At 35.2% G+C, this 13,436-nt stretch overlaps 1 protein-coding gene across 1 annotated transcript in view; it reads right to left on the bottom strand.

Annotated features, from left to right (window-relative positions):
• The window catches only part of Ttc28 (tetratricopeptide repeat domain 28), a 595,992-nt gene that overhangs the window by 508,123 nt on the left and 74,433 nt on the right, over positions 1 to 13,436 (bottom strand). The gene's annotated exons all lie outside the window — the stretch shown is intronic.

The raw sequence follows: 13,436 nt of genomic DNA, 5'->3' as shown, positions 1-13,436 counted from the left end.
TCATTATTTCTCATTCAAGCTACAATTCTTTAAGGACAAGACTGTTTTAGTCCATTTCATCAACTACAAGGGTTCTTAAATAACCATGTTCAGGAATCAACTATAACTGCAATGTACTCTCCTTGTAAGCAACACCATTAGTGACTACTCAAGCTTCTGGGCCCTACTTCTATCAGGAGCACACACCTCTCTCATTTGTATCAGTAGCAAAGCTAAGGCAGAAAATGATCTTTAACATTATTTTTCCCTATGAATAATATGTAAAAAAAAAAAGAATGAAACTTTAAAAAGTACCTATGTTCCTTAAATTCAATTCTATAGTGAAATGATGTCACACAAAGGTTTAATGGACTTGCCCTGCAGCAAAGTGTAAGTTTTCACAGAATGCCACATGTAGTACACGATAGTTAACTTAGATAATATAATAAATATAAATACATAATACATAAAATTTATATATTGATGTTTAATGTATAGATATTTAATAATCATCTGTTTACACATACACGTGTTTAGTGTTTGAAATATATTCATATTTTCCATATACAAATCTTGATTTTCAAAATATTCTCCATAATGATATACTCATATTTAATGTCTAGCATTTTATACTGTAGTTAATAAATACTAGATTTTTATTCTATTCATCATATTTTAGTGCTGGCTGCATTTTCACTGTGAAACAAATACAATCTTTACTGTTCATTTCCTTGTTTAAACTTGAATTATTCTGGAAAAGTTAAGGTTACTAGTTTTTCAAAAGCTAACAACTATCCACAGCGGAATGTACATTACCTCACATACACTAGCACTTGATAGAACATCCAAGGCATCTATAAAACTTACCCCTGATCCAAATATTACTTTTTTACTAGATTAAATAAAGGATTTGGGTTTTTTTCCTGATTCTATATTTCTATTATTCAATTGATAACCTTTGAAATATCTCCATGCATACATAATTTAACAGAATCTAAGGTTAATATCTTAACCAACTTCCTTTCAGATAATATGAGAATCTAAACCTCCTCCCTCAACATATACATACACCAACTGATTTACCACTAGAATGTAAGGTCCATTAAAACAAGAATGTTTATCTGTTTTCTTAACCCTAAATACTACGGGGGAGGGAAAGATTTTTTCTTTACTATGCTAGATTCATGATTAAGGGCGCTGTAACAAAAGACAGATTAACAAGAGAAAAGCCTACAGATTTACTTAATGTAAGTGTTACTTGACTTGTGAGCCTTCATAAGGAAGCAAAGGTTAACCTGAGTACTATCAAGCTAGGTGTGAGAGGACATAGCTGGAGAGATGCAACAGGTCAAAGGGGTACCTATGATCTAAGGGACACCTAGCAAGGCCTATTCATTTAGGGTCCTTTCTGCATCCCTTCATTGTCAGAGGGAAGGATGTTTGTTTCCACCATTATAGGTAGAGTGTCTCTCCACATGAGGTCTTACAACCTGCTTCAGGGGAAGGTCAGAAACTCCTTCTGAGGGAAAAGGATGGGGAAGATGAGAGTGATCTTTATGCTTCTATTTGCTCAAATGCCAATGTGCTGCTATGTTTTGGGGTAGCATGTCCTGATCCCCATCAATACCCAATGCCTAAAGCAGAAGTCAGCAAAACACAGACCATGAATCAAATCTTGCAGACTGCCTGTTTTTGAAAATAAAGTTGAGTGGAACACACCCATGCTCATCTGTTTACATGCTGTCTGTGGCTGTTTTAGTGCTACAATAAGATTGAGTACTTGCAACACAGACCACATGGCCCACAATGCCTTGGTATTTACTACTGAGCACTTTACAGAAAATTTCCTGGCTCTTGATCTAGAATAGAAGTAGTCAGCAAATACTTGTTGCAGAATGCAATACTTTATTTATGTCTTTTTTAATTTCACAAATTAGACATTCATGTGAATTATAGGATGTTGGTTAAAAACAGTAATCCACAGCAGAGCACGACTATTACTCACTTCAGCTGGGAAGGCCAGAGAAACAATATACCTGGGTAATAAATGGCTAGGCTCTGTGTTTCCATTAAAAAAAAATTAAAACAATGTTAATCATCATAGTTTCCATACAAAGTTAATTTGCCCACAAAATGTACCAAAGAGAATACTTATGATACCCGGACAGAATATTAGAGAATAAATAAGATATGGTGCTTGGAGGATTTAGACCTAAAGTGCTAGAACACTATCAAAAAGAGTTACTTGATTACACATTTTGATACACTCTTAACACACATATCTGCACAGAATCCATCTTTCTAAGACCTGGACCCAAAAACTCCCAAATGAGAAACAGCTATAGTGGAATCTGCAACCTCTGGAAGTACCCTAAGAGTATAAAAATAGCTCTTTAGTAACTGCTTACTAATTTCAAATTTTGTTCTGAGATTACATTTCACAAATCATAAGAGACTGATTCAGAGTTGAAAAAAAAATTTATATTTACTAAAGATGGAAAAAGTGGAGAAGTGCTAAAATCATTTTAAAAGATGACAAATTTTCTCCTGCTACACAATGAAATGATTCATTAATATAACTGGGATAATATTTTTTAAATTTTCTCTTAATGGCAAATCTTTCTCACATAACCTTATTTGCCATATGGCTCCAGTCAAGAGAGCAAGAAAACACAACTCTGGAAAAGAAAGGGCTGTGAAATAAACCATCTTCCAAATGTTACGAGATAGAAATCCCATCTCTTGTAACTAAGAGTGAGTAAAGAAGGGGAAAATTAAAAGGCAGGATGGGTGTTTGCCTATCTATACCATGAACACTGGGTATAGACCATCATATACATAGATCCATTCATGGATGATCTGGGACAATATGGTCAGAGAGGAGGATTAAGAGCTTTGCCAGAGGTCGGCAGCAAGTAGATGAGCCTGAAGCAATGTTCCTGGACCCCCAGTGCCTCTAGACAAGAGAAGTTCCATAAACTCTGAAAATATCACTCCTAGAGGACAGAGGAAACAGATCCATCTAAACAGTGAAGATGGTTTAGGATAAGACTAATGCTATAGTTTGAATGAGTCCCCAGAATTCATGTGTTAGAATTTAGTGCCCCATGTAAGTCTTGAGAGGTGGGACCTTTCAGAGGTGAGCTCTCAGGAATGGACTGTCATCATCACAGGAGTGGGTGGCCAACAGCAAGAGTGGGCTTATTATAAAAGTGAATCCAGCCCTCTTTTGCTCTGTTATTGTCATCTTTGCCCTTCTGCCATAGGATTATGCAGCAAGAAGGCCCTTTCCAGATGCTAACCCCTTAACTTGGACTTCCTAGCATCCAGAACCTTAAAAAATAAATATCTGTTCTTTATAAATTTCCTAGTATCAGCTATTCTGCTACAGCAGCAACAAATGGTCTAAGATAATTAAACACCTATGGAGAGCAATAACTGATACAAGATTGCAAGACACTATTTACCATCAAATAAAATCACCTAAGGACCACCATAGCATGTTTAGGCATAGAAGAGGAAAAAGAAAGGGGAGATTATTTAAAAGACTGAGCATATACCTAAGAGAAGCTAAATTCCCTAATGAGACAAACATTAATTGGCAAGTTTAAGCTGTCTAATACCCTAATCTGTTCCTTGCCTACCAGTACTCTTGTAAGAAAGATTAGAGCCATTACAAAAATAAATAAAGAAGCTACATTTTCTTTGAAGCTTGAATGTTGGAGGACAAAATTTCAATATTCCTACATTACCAAGTTCACTCATATAATTTTACTTTCTTCTAAAAGTCAATCAACATTCAAAAATGCTATCACTAATATATTCAGATAAGACTGCATCCATAAAACAAGACAGAATGGCATTTAAAAATAACAAAGAGAAAAGGGAAAGTTTTCAGGCATCAGAAATCAAATGACAGAAATAAAAACTCAATAAAAGGACTGGAAGATAAAATTTTAAATGTCCTGACAATGGAGCAAAAAGACAAAAAAAAAATCATAGAAAGAGAACAGACCAAAAAAACTAGGGAATCAATCCAGGAGGCCCAATATCTATACAAAAGAAGTACCAGAAAGAGAATTAAGAAAAAAATTGAAGAGGAGTAAATCAATAATAAAAAAAAAAAAGGCAGAATTGGGCTGGGGTTGTGGCTCAGTAGTAGAGCACTCGCCTAGCAAGTGTCAGGCCCTGGGTTCGATTCTCAGCACCACATAAAAATAAATAAAATAAAAGTATTGTGTCCAACTACAACTAAAAAATTAAATAAATAAATAAATCGGAATTGATGACATGGGTTTCCAGATGGAAAGACATCATCAAAGACTGAATACAGAATATCTAATATAAAATACATTATCAGGAATTTCAAAATTCCATGAATAAGAAGAAAATGCTCTAATACTTCTGAACAAAAAAAAAATAAGTTTCATACAAAGGGTTAGGATTCAGAATGGCTTCAGACTGAGAAAACCTGGTAGAAGAGCATTGTAAGAAGAAGACAACTGAAACTGAGGGAAAATTATTTTTGACCTAGCATTCTAAAACAAGTCAAAAGATCAGAAAAGTATTTTTGAGACTTGCAAAGTCTCCATTTACCTACATTTACTTTCACAGGAAGTTGCTGGAGGACATCTACCACCTAATGAGGGAATGAATGATGGTGATACAAAATCGGAACCAGAGTTCAACACAAAACACAGGAGGGCTGGGGTTGTGGCTCAGCTGTAGAGCACTCACCTAGCATGCATGAGGCACTGGGTTCAATCCTCAGCACCACATAAAAATAAAATAAAGATATTGTGTCCACCTATAACTAAAAACCCAAAAAATAAATATTAAAAAAATAGTCAAAAGGAATTTTCAGATTGATGAGGAAGGAAGATTCCAAGATGACATCTGAGCAGGAAGGAAAAGAACAGCCAGAATTAATTGAAACCATCAGAAAGAATGTCCTCAGGAAGATGAAAATTATTCAATGTGTTTGAAATGTAATGTGAAGAGATTTGGAAGTTTGGGGGATAATACTGGAATGAATTAGTGATAAACACATGGGGGGAAATGAAGAAAAACACAATTATCATTGTGGCTGGGAGTGTCCACAGTGGCAGAACACCTGCTTAGCATCCACAAGGCCCTGGGTTCTGTTCCCAGCATAATACACACACACAAAATTAGCACAAGGGAAAATAATTCTACAAGAAAAGCAATCATAGTATACCAAATGATTCAGCTGTGAATTGCCTTTTCGAAGTAATACTAGTATAAACAATCAATTCTAATTTGTACAAAATTATGACATAATTATATTGGGAAAATGGGAGCACAGAAAGAATACATATGTACCAGAAAAGCAGAAAGAGTAAAAATCCTCAACTTTCATCATGGGAAGACAATATATATTTTAAAATTAAGAAATAACAGCACAGTTGTTAACTGTTGCACAATAATGTGAACATATTTAATACCACTGCATATTTAAGAATTGTTAAAATGGTAAATTTTATCCCAGTGCAGTGGCGTGCACCTGTAATTCCGGCTACTCAGGAGCCTAGCGCAACAAGACTGCAAGTTTGAAGCCAGCCTTGGCAACTAAGCAAGTACCTGTCTCAAAATAAAAAGGGCTGGGATGGAGCTCAGTGGTAGAGTACCCCAAGGATCAATCCCCAGTACCACAAAAAAGGGGAATATGAATTTAATGTTGCATATATTTTACCACAATAAAATGGAAAAGTAACAGCAAAACATATGGGAAGCAAATTGCAAAACAAACTTGTGGAAGAGTTAAACTTCACTGGCCTTTAAAGATCAAGGAAGCTGTAAGGTTGAAAAGAAGACAAATAAATACAAGGCACTGCAGAAAATTTGGATTTCCCTGAGCCCATTGAAGAGGTGTATCCTATAATCTTAATAAAATGAAGACTAAATTTAGAAATGAAATCAGGTAAATTTTTGGTGGGGGTGGTATCAGGGATCTCACTGAGTTGCTTAGGGCCTCCTTAAGTTGCTGAGGCTGGCTTTGAACTTTCAAGCCTCCTATCTCAGCCTTCTGAGCCTCTAGGATTATAGGTGTGCACCACCATGCTGGGCCCAAATCAGTTAATTTTAAAGCCATTAATCGTCTGAATGTATAGATAAGATTTTATACTATTCTTTAATTTTCTCCTTAAGTACAACATATAAATTGATAATATGCGTAAATATTTGAGGAAAGCATATGTCCTGAATAGGTCTATGCTCATTAAAATACATTTATGCCTATTCCTCAATACCAAATATATGAAGCTGTGCACAATTTGATTAGTGGCCAAATTAAGCAAAATATAAATGTGCCAAGTAAATCTTCGGCAACATTGCTTCTACCTGACTCAAGTTTCTGTATCATAAGTGAAGCCCTGTATATTTGTTCTCATTGAAAGAAACAATCTGGATAAATTAATTTTACATGAAATGGTACAAATTCTCTATTGTAGCCCCCTCAGCAATTTAGATACTATAAATTCAGAACTTAAAACAATTCAGCAAGGACATAGTCATTCTCTTTAAGAACATGTTTAAAATTAATCTGCTTTCAAATCAAGACTCAGCCCTATGTTTTGTTGGTTTAAATAGCTTAAAATGCACTGTAATTCGTTTAAAGTGTGATAACAAAGTGTTGGCAAGAATGTGGAGCACATTCATCCAGCTGGTGACAAAGTAAACAGGAAAAAAAATGAAAAAAAAATTGTACTATGTAGTAAAGATAAAGATGTGTATACTTTGCAACCCAGCAATGTAACTCAAAGAAACTCAAAGAAAAACTCTTTTATAAGGAATTCTTCACAATAACATTTAGAATGTTCACAGTAGCTGGTGTGATTTCTATATGAGGTGTCCCCCAAAAGCCCACTGATTAGACAATGCAAGAAAACTCTGAGGTGAAATAATTAGATTATGAGAGCCACCTTATCAGTGGCTTAATTCAGTGATATGGACTAACTGGGTGGTAACTACAGGCAGGTGGGGTGTGGCTGGAGGACATAGGTCATTGGGGTTGTGCCTTTGGGGGTTATATTTTGTCCCTAATGAAAAGAGATGGCTCTCTCTGCTTCCTGGTTGCCCTATCCTGAGCTGCTTTTGTCTGTCAGACCCTTCCTACCTACAGGATGATATTCTGCCTCACCTTAGTTCAGGAGCTATGGAATGGGCTAACAATGGACTGCACCTCTGAAACAGAGCCAAAAGAAATGGTACAGAATAGAGGACACAGAGACAAACCCACACAAATACAATTATCTCATACTAGACAAAGGCGCCAAAAACATACATTGGAGAAAGAATAGCCTCTTCCACAAATGGTGCTGGGAAAAACTGGAAATCTATATGCAACAAAATTTAAAAAAAAATCCCTATCACTCACCATGCACAAAACTCAACTCAAAGGACCTAGGAATTAAACCAGAGACCCTGCACCTAACAGAAGAAAAAGTAGGCCCAAATCTCCAACATGTCGGATTAGGCCCTGACCTCCTTAATAAGACCCCTATAGCAAAAGAATTAAAATCCAGAATCAATAAATGAGATGGATTCAAACTAAAAAGCTTCTTCTCAGCAAAAGAAACAAACAGTGAGGCAAACAGAGAGCCTACAAAATGGGAGCAAATTTTTACCACACACACATCAGATAGAGCACTAATCTCTAGGACATATAAAGAACTCAAAATCTTGGACTGGGGATGTGGCTCAAGCGGTACCGCGCTTTCCTGGCATGCGTGCGGCCCGGGTTCGATCCTCAGCACCACATACCAACAAAGATGTTGTGTCCGCCGAGAGCTAAAAAATAAATATTTAAAAAAATTTTAAAAAAAAAGAACTCAAAATCTTAACACCAAAAAAAAAAAAAAAACCCAATCGATAAATGGGCCAAGAAACTGAACAGACACTTCTCAGAAGATGATATACAATCAATCAACAAATATATGAAAAAAATGTTCAACATCTCTAGCAATTAGAGAAATGCAAATTAAAACTACTCTAATTTCATCTCACTCCAGTCAGAAGGGCAGCTATTAAGAATACAAACAACAGTTAAGTGTTGGTGAGGATGTGGGGAGAAAGGCACACTCACACATTGCTGGTGGGACTGAAAATTGGTGCAACCAATACAGAAAGCAATATGGAGATTCCTTGGAAAACTTGGAATGGAACCACCATTTGACCGAGCTAACCCACTCCTAGGTTTATACCCAAAGGACTTAAAAACAGCATACTCTAGTGATGCAGCCACATCAATGTTTATAGCAGCACAATTCATGCTAGCTAAATTGTGGAACCAATCTAGATGCCCTTCATAGATGAATGGATAAAGAAACTGTGGTATATATACACAATAGAATACTACTCAGCATTAAAAGAGAATAAAATCATGGCATTTTCAGGTAAGTGGATGGAGCTGGAGAATATTATACTAAGAGAAGTAAGCCAATCCCAAAAAATCAAACGCCAAATGTTTTCTCTGATATGAGGATGCTGTTCCACAATTGGGATGAGGGGAGGGGAGCATGGAAGGAATGGAGGAACTTTAGACAGGGTAAAGGGGAAGGGAAGGAAGCAGGCAGAGGGGGAGGAAAGATGGTGGAATGAGATGGACTTCATTACCCTAAGTCCATGTATGAAGACACTAAAAATTAATAATAATAAACATATGTGAAAGGATTTTGGAACTATTTAAAGCTATCAAATGGTAGATTTTCATAGGAAGTACATAATTTATAACATCACTTAGTTTTATACATTAATAAAAGTCCATTAAAATTTTTAGAAATAACATTGGAATTTTGATAGGGATTGCACTGTAATCTGTAAATTGCTATGGGCAATATGCGTCTTTTAACAATATTAATTGTTCTGATCCATGAGCATGGAACATTTCCCACTTATTTGTGTCTCATTCAGTTTCTTCTATCTATGTTTTATAGTTCCCAGTGTTCAGATCTTTCAGCTCCTTGGTTAAACTTGTTTTTAAGTACTTTATATTCTTTGTAAAACTACTATAAACAGGTACATTTCTAGACTCATATGACCTGCCATAATTGAATCAAGAAGACAGAAAACCTAAACAAACTAATAACTAGCAATGAGATATAAGTAATAATAAAAAGCCTTCCAACAAATACCAAGTGGATTATGAGCTGAAATCTATCAGACCTTTAAAGAATAACTAATGATCATGCTCCTCAAATTATTCCATGAAATAGAAGATGAAAGAACACTTCCAAACTCACTCTAGGAAGCCAGTATCACACTCAGACCAAAAATAGATAAGGACACATGAAAGAAAGAAAACAAAGACCAATATCCCTGGTGAATTTAGATTTTTTAAATCCTTAATAAAATATTAGCAAATCATATTCAACAATATTTTTTTAATATTTTATTTAGAGACAGGGTCTCACTGAATTGCTTAGTACCTTGCAGTACTAAGGAGGCTAGCTTTGAACTCTTGATCCTCCTGCCTCAGCCTCCTAAACCACAGGGATTACAGGTGTGCACCATGGCATCCAGCGGGTTTCCTGGTATTTTTATGCCATATTTGTATTGCCTATCCTCAGGTAAGTGAGCTTATAACAATATTAAACCAGTTGTGAAGACCTGTACCATTTCCAAATGATAGTATCCTCCTACAGAAATAACCCTGTCCCTTTCATTTGGATGTATGCTGGCCGCACGCAGTCTGTCTGGGCACAAAATAACCGAGCCGCCACAAAGCCTTGTAGGTTCAAACAGCAACTCTTTACTCCTGAACTCTCACCCGCACTCTACCTTCAACAATATATTAATAATGTTAAACATCATGACCAAGTTGATTTTATTCCAGGGGTAGAAAGGTGGTTCAACAACATACACAAGTCAATAAATATAATTCACTATATAAATAGAATTAAGGACAAAAATCATGCAGTCATCTCAAAAGATGCAAAGAAAGCCCTTGGGAAAATTCAGCACTCATTCATGATGAAAACACCAAAGAAACTAGGAATAGAAGAAACTTACCTCAAATCATAACGCCTATATGTGGCAAACCCAAAGCTAACATCATAGTGCACAGGGAAAAACTGAAAGCATTTCCTCTAAAATCAGGAACTAGACAAAGATGTCCACTCTTACCACGCCTATTCAATATATGACTAGAAAGTCTAGCCAGAACAATTAGGCAAGAGAAGGAATTTAAAAAGAAAAATAATAGAAAAGGAAGAAGTCAAATTATCACTGTTTACAGATGATACAATCTTATACTTCAGGATTCAAAAAGCCCCACCAGAACACTGCAAGAGCTAATATACAACTTCAGCAAGTAGTAGGACACAAAATCAATGTACAAAAATCAATAGCTTTCCTCTACATCAATAATGAACTCATGAGAGAGAGAAATTCCATTCATAGTAGCCACACACACACACACACAAAAAAAATACAGTATCTAGGAATAAATCTAACCAAGGAGGTGAAAGACTTCTGCAATAAAAAGTATAGAACACTACAGAAAATAAATGAAGAAGACACAAGAAGATGGAAAGACCTTCCGTATTGATGGATAAGCATAATTAATATTGTTAAAGTGGTCATATTAACAAAAGCAATAAACAGACTCAATGAAATCCCCATCAAAATGCCAATGACACTCTTCATAGAACAAGGGGGGAAAAACAGCTCTACAGTTCATTTGGAAGAATAAAAGATCCAGAATAGTCAAAGCAATCCTTAACCCCCCCCAAAAAAAAAAAAAAAACCAATGCTGAAGGCATCATAATGCCTGACTTCAAATTATGCTACATAGTTATAGTAACAAAAACTGCATGGCACCAGCATAAAAACAGACACATAGACCAGTAGAACAGAATAGAAGACAAAGAGACAAACTCACACAGATACAATCATCTGATACTTGACGAAGGTGCCAAAAACATATGCTGAAGAAAAGACGCCACAAATGGTGCTGGTAAACTGGTTATCCATATGTAGAAGGATGAGGCTAGATTCTTATCTCTCATTCTACACACAAGTCAACTCAAAATGGATCAAAGCCTAGGAATTAAACCAAAAATTCTGCAATGCCTAGAAGAAAACATAGGTTCAACAGTCCAACATATAGGTGCAGACAATAACTTTCTCTAAATGACTTATTATTTTTTCAAGAAAAAATAATAAATGAGATGGCATCAAATTAAAAAGTTTCTGCACAGCAAAGAAAACCAATTAAAATATGAAAAGACAATCTACAGAATTGGAGAAAATCTTTGCCAGCTACTCCTCAAACTGAGGATTAATATTGAGAGGATATTAAGAACACAAAAAAAAACTTAACACTGAAAAAACAAATAACCCAATTAATAAATAGGCAAATTAACTAAAAAGACACTTCTTAGAAGAATAAATACGACTGGCCCACAGATACATTTTTAAAAGTTCAAGGGGCTAGAGTTGTAGCTCAGCAGTAGAGCACTTGCTTCACACATGTGAGGCACTGGGTTTGATTCTCAGCACCGGATATAAATAAGTAAATAAAATAAAGGTCCATCAACAACTAAAATGTGTGTGTGTGTGTGTGTGTGTGTGTGTGTGTGTGTGTGTGTGAAAAGTTCAATATCATTAGCAATTAGGGAAATGAAAATCAAAAATACTGAGATTTTATCTTACTCTAATTAGAACAGCAGCCATCAAGAATACAATTAAGGGCCGAGGATATAGCTCAGTTGGTAGAGTGCTTGCCTCACATGCACAAGGCCCTGGGTTCAATTCCCAACACCACACACAAAAAAAAAAAAATTAAGGGGCTGGGATTATGGCTTAATGGCAGAGCGCTTGCCTGGCACATGTAAGGCACTGGGTTTGATCATCAGCACCTCATAAAAATTAAAAAAAAATATTGTGTCCATCTACAACTAAAAAAAACTTATTTAATAAAAGAATGCAATTAGTAACAAATGCTGAGAAGAATGTGGAAAAAATGGAACACTTTTGCACTGTTGGTAGGACTGCAAATTAGTACAACCACTATGGAAATTAGTATGGAGTTTCCTCAAGACTAGGAATGGAATTACCACATGAGCCAGTTGTAACACTCCTCAGTATTTATCCTAAAGAATTAAAGTCAGCATAGTATAGCAATACATGCACACCCATGATCATAGCAGCACAACTCACAACAGCCAAACTATTGAACCAGTATAGGTATCTGTCAACAGCTGAATGAATTAAGAAAATGTGGTATATATACACTGTGAAGTTTTAGTCGGTCATAAAGAAGAATGAAATTATTACATTTGTGGGGAAATGAATGGAACTTGAGAACATTATGTTAAGGGAAATAAGCCAAACTCAGAAAATCAAAGGTCATATTTTTTTCTCTCACAAAAAGAAGCTAGAGAGGAAAAAGGAAAAGAAAGATGGAGGGCACCTCATTAAAATCAAAGGGAAATCAGGAGAGTAGAGGAAGGGGATCAAGGTGACAGAGAAGGAGAGGGAAAGGGGTATTAGTGGGGAATGATATTGGCCAAATTATACTGTTTATTATTTATTGTATGCACGTATGAATATAAAACAAATCCCACGATTATGTACAATTGTAATGCACCAATAAAAATATGGAAAAATGAAATAGTTAAGAAAAATATTCTTATACAAAATAAGATAAAATTAATTTTATTTTAATAATCTTACATATCCCTAAAATACCCTTAAATATCACAAAATAGAGATTTGGCAGTAAATTTCAAAGTAAAAACAAATAGCATGCTACAATTTAGTAGAGAAAAATATAAATAACTAATGCAAGTATTTAAGGAAGAAAATAATCATGATTAATTATCAAACATATATAGATAATTTGAAGTTTCAATAGGAACACAATATCACTAACAAAAAGAATCCAATAATTTTACCTACAGATATTACTAGGAGAACATTTCTTCCTTTTGTTGCATAGCTGATTTTCATATGTGTCTATGCCAGTTATTACAATTTTACTAATAGATCATGCATCTATAAGCTTATAAACAACATACTAACATATGTGGCATTTCAAGTATCTGATACAAGGTCTAAAATACCGTTCCAGAATTTTATAAACTTTTGAAGATTGTTTAGAATACTTTGATAAGCACCATGTTTCTATCTTAATAGTAAGTAGTTTCCTTTTGAAAAAAAATAAAACAAAACCATAGTATTATAATAATTTTGTGGCCTATAAAGCAAAAATTCATACCTATAGTTACTACCCACTGAATCAATTCATGATAGGTAATTACTATACAAGTTTTCAGATTTATCTTATCTGAATATATTAGGATGATTAACTGACCAAGTGTTGTCCAGTGTTGGAAGCAGAATGCCATAAACATGGCTTCGGTATTAAGGGGTGACAGGGAGAAGATCCCAGAAAACAGAGGAAAAATATCTGTTTCTTAGTACTACTAGGAAGA

The sequence above is a fragment of the Urocitellus parryii genome, chromosome 3 (genome assembly GCF_045843805.1).
Source record: "Urocitellus parryii isolate mUroPar1 chromosome 3, mUroPar1.hap1, whole genome shotgun sequence".
In the NCBI taxonomy this organism is placed as follows: Eukaryota; Metazoa; Chordata; class Mammalia; order Rodentia; family Sciuridae; genus Urocitellus; species Urocitellus parryii.
This window is presented reverse-complemented; position numbering and strand designations above follow the sequence as displayed.